At 42.2% G+C, this 4,410-nt stretch overlaps 1 non-coding gene across 1 annotated transcript; it reads right to left on the bottom strand.

Annotated features, from left to right (window-relative positions):
- Window positions 1-261: 261 nt before the first annotated feature.
- Trnas-cga (transfer RNA serine (anticodon CGA)) lies at window positions 262-336 on the bottom strand. The gene has a single exon. It is a non-coding gene; the product is annotated as a tRNA-Ser (tRNA).
- Window positions 337-4,410: the final 4,074 nt, after the last annotated feature.

The raw sequence follows: 4,410 nt of genomic DNA on the forward strand, positions 1-4,410 counted from the left end.
TCTTTAGACTCCCCAATCCGTCGTTCCGGATTGCAGCGAGACATCGCTAATGTCTGTGGTGTAGATGGGCGTTACCGACTGTGGTGTGGCTCCGCGATCTTTGGATGATACCACCGATTATTTCTGGAATAAAATGAGCAGAGGGAACAGCAAAGAGGTGGCCACCGAGTTTTATGTGGTTATCCTCGGGCGGGTGACCATCAACGATGTCACACATCTTCACTCTCTGATGAGATGAAACTTCCTGGCAGATTAAAACCGTGCGCTCGACCGAGATTCAAACTCGGGACCTTTGCCTTTCGAGGGCAAGTGCTCTACCGACTGAGCTACCGAAGCACGACTCACGCCCGGTACTCACAGCTTTACTTCTGCCAGTACCTCGTCTCCTACCTTGCAAACTTTACAGAAGCTCTCCTGCGAACCTTGCAGAACTAGCACTCCTGAAAGAAAGGATATTGCGGAGACATGGCTTAGCCACAGCCTGGGGGATGTTTCCAGAATGAGATTTTCACTCTGCAGCGGAGTGTGCGCTGATATGAAACTTCCTGGCAGATTAAAACTGTGTGCCCGACCGAGACTCGAGCTCGGGACCTTTGCCTTTCGCGGGAAAGTGCTAGTTCTGCAAGGTTCGCAGGAGAGTTTCTGTAAAGTTTGGAAGGTAGGAGACGAGGTACTGGCAGAAGTAAAGCTGTGAGTAGCGGCCGTGAGTCGTGCTTCGGTAGCTCAGTTGGTAGAGCACTTGCCCGCGAAAGGCAAAGGTCCCGAGTTCGAGTCTCGGTCGGGCACACAGTTTTAATCTGCCAGGAAGTTTCATATCAGCGCACACTCCGCTGCAGAATTAAAATCTCATACTGACAAGATGTGTAATATAGGACTGAGACAAAAGGATTGGGAGCACCATTTCTTTTGTTATTCATGTCATACCAATGAGAATTTCGTACAACCATCAGCATTCGAGCTGATTACTTCAATGTCGAGCGCAACTGCACTAGTATGCAGTAGTGACCTCACGTGGGAAGGTGCATGTTTTGACATGTGACGTGGCAGTATTCTGTGCATATGAAAACTGGAAGCCACATCGTGACCTCAATCTATACGATACTGTACCAATGATCATACCTGCCTCTTTTGTGTTGTTTATCTTACAGCATATTTAATGAGTCCTAAATGTTTCGAGACTGTATTTTACCCCTGCTACCCTTGAATTTCCAATGCGTCAGGTGTTCTACAGAATCTGTCACCACTTGAGTACAATGCACTGAACGTCGAAACGGTCAGAACGGTCTTTCTTTGGGGTGATGTTGAACTCTCGAGTCACATTGGCTTGAATGTCGGTTATGTCGTCAAAGTGCTAATCCTTCGTGTGAATTTCTACACTTTTTCGTTTTGTAGTTGGTTCCTGTGGATAACACGAAGTGTCGTCACCGGTGCTGATTTTTTAAGAAAAGAATTGTCCGCGTTTTGCATTTCAATGAAGGCGCGGCAGGTATCGATGCGTCGTTGTTTTCCTTCGGGCGTCAAGTTATGTTGGATTCAGTTTTCTCTTCTTCAAAATAGTTTACAAAATGTCTTAAACATTTTGTGCAGTGATGTTGTTCCATTGTGATTTGTGACACAACAACTTTGACAAACTGCGGCTGCACGTCCACTAGTTAAATATGCCTGCTCACAGCTGAGTGGTCAAATGTATGTATGCTGTTTACGGCTGTTATTTCAATCTGGCACTTTAGTTACTGCTCTGACGTCACCTAAGCGCCACGAATAAAATCAGTTTAGAAATTTTTTAGACAGATGGTGTGTATCATATGCAATGGGACCATGTCAAGTAATTAAGGATCTTTCAGACTGTTCATTAATTATTTCAAAATTAAAAATTCTGGTGCTGTTTCAAGAATTCTGATACGGGAGGCGTAACATAGGATATCGCTTACACGGCTGTCACCCTACTGACGGGTTATTCTGCGTGAAGCTCTTATCAAATTGAATGGGAAGAACCAGATGATACCGGTGTTCTTCGTCACTGCTTTATGTAATCAGCACAAGATCGTCACAGAAATGTTTCACAGTGTCCGTCACTACACGGCAAAGGCTACTCTTAAAATTTTCCTTTGTTTCTGTTATCTTTTCAGCTGGCCTGTTACTTCTGTTCTATTGTCAACACTGGAGGGTTTTCTTTCTTCCTTCAGCTTGAAATCTTCCCAACTTTATATTCTCCCAAATGTACCTCTTTGTAACATTAGGCATTCTAAGATTTTTACTAATTCATACCTTTCTTTTCTTCCAGAAGTTGCTGAACGTGCGTTTGGTTAGTCTACTTCCGTGCCTTCAGTACAGGTGTTGGAGAAACGTCACTTGCTCTTCAAAATTCTCTGAACGTTCTTTCGTGTTGCTTCGAAGTTTTCGTTGATTTTCTTTCCGGATTGCACCCATTATTCTGTTTGGAATTTTTCTCATTCCAATACCTCTACCTGTTTTTCTTTATTTTCTTTTTAAATTTTTCATTTCAAAGTTAGTTATAGTGTAACTTTACATAAAAGTAATTTGGTGTTTGTAATAGCATTTGCCGCAGAATAGTAACTGAAGAGAGTCGTAACTAGAAGAAAGGACACAGATTCACATTTAGGCGCAACAGGCAATTGGTGTACTTCTTATGCCCTGAATTTCAAACTCTTTTAATACATATAATGGCTTAATTGCTTTACATAACAGCACTGGAGTACAGAAACTTCTTATAAATTGCTACCCTACCACATATAATTGATAGCAGAATCATTCTACATGGTCTCTGTGGAGATAATTCGCTAATCACACACTGTGTCGAAATACATGAATGACATACATACCCGAAGACGGTGAAATACAGATAACGAAAACTCTTAAGACGTGAACACAAATATGGTGATTATCTTATTCACTCTGTCAAACTTCGTGACTGTACTTGTTCGAGTATTAATCGAGTTCGCGTGAACGAGGTGCCAATTGTCAGAATTACCACTACGTTGGCAACTAGCTCTTTGTTCATACGATAGGTGTTTCTTCAGGAACAGGCGTTACGCGACTACTATCGCACAGAGTGCTCGACGTAAATGTCGGGAATCCAGAGCAGACTTACTTTTTGCGAGGACCGTAGTTCGGTATTCCCTGTGGTCCGTCCAGTTGGGAATTTCCAGACGCTTTTTACGACAGGCGCAACCAAAAATTAGACGTCACGAGTGTAATGGAACTTATTCTATTGGTAATGCTCTATTTATTACTATCCCCTTGCAGAGGAGGAGCAACAAGATAAAATATGCCTCAGATAAGGCCTTGTCTTGTGTTCACGTGTCTTAGAATCATTTTTAAGTAAGCCTTTTGCTCTCCTCGGGAGTTACCGTGAAGACAGGTTTCCTTGATCGCATTCAAAATTGTATTTAACAATTTTAGTCATTCATTGGACAGTTCCATAATTGCCTTCAGAGACTTCAGCATTTTCAAAAGATGTTTAGACTGCAGCTGTTAAAGTACCGTAACAATAAAATACTTCGGGGATCCACTGTGTCTTCATTTTGAGAAACTTATTTGTATTAATTTTAAAAACCAGAAATCGACTGCGGCATTTTCATGCAGTATCAGCTAAGTAGATTATTAGATGCGGCAGCTGCAGGGAAGTAACAGTGCATCACGAATCTTATTCTGGACTAGAACACAACTGACTCTAGACACTCTTTGTAGAAATTATTAGCAGTGAGATCCGGAGTTGTCCAAGTATTTATTTCTAGCTCTGCGTCCGCGCTCTTACAGCGCAACATTTGGCTTTGTGTATATTTATAACGTCCTCTCTCCAGAACTACATGTCACACAATATTATAATTCTGCAGTTACAATTAGTGCTACACGGGCATACTGTCTGCAACATTTGTCGCGGATACAATTAGTAGTAAGAAAGTTACAAATAATGTCATGCCTCGTGCGATACCTCTACCGCATCAACTGCGAAAATGTAATAAGCGATACACTTTTTACCTTTTATCATTTTGTGGGGGTTATCAGCAAGAAAAAGTTCCTTAAAGGTTTGAAATTATATGTACAGTGTGTTGCAAGCCGCTAAGTGCTCTCATTCTCAAGAAGTGGGTGAATAAAGTCTGGGAATTCAGACGTCACGTGCTACGTTTCTTATTCACCCCCACCCGTTTGGTACATAGGTGTGTCTTACGCCCCACAGCGATTATTGCATGAGACTAAGGTATATGTGTACCAAGTTTGGTTGAAATTGGTCCAATGGCTTAGGAGGAGATGTCGAACACACATAGACGCATACATCCACGCATACATACATCCATTTATACAGTATCTATGGATTGTTGTTGTTGTGGTCTTCAGTCCGAAGACTGGTTTCATGCAGCTCTCCATACTACTCCATCCTGTGCGAGC

Source organism: Schistocerca serialis, chromosome 4, assembly GCF_023864345.2.
Source record: "Schistocerca serialis cubense isolate TAMUIC-IGC-003099 chromosome 4, iqSchSeri2.2, whole genome shotgun sequence".
Classification (NCBI taxonomy): Eukaryota; Metazoa; Arthropoda; class Insecta; order Orthoptera; family Acrididae; genus Schistocerca; species Schistocerca serialis.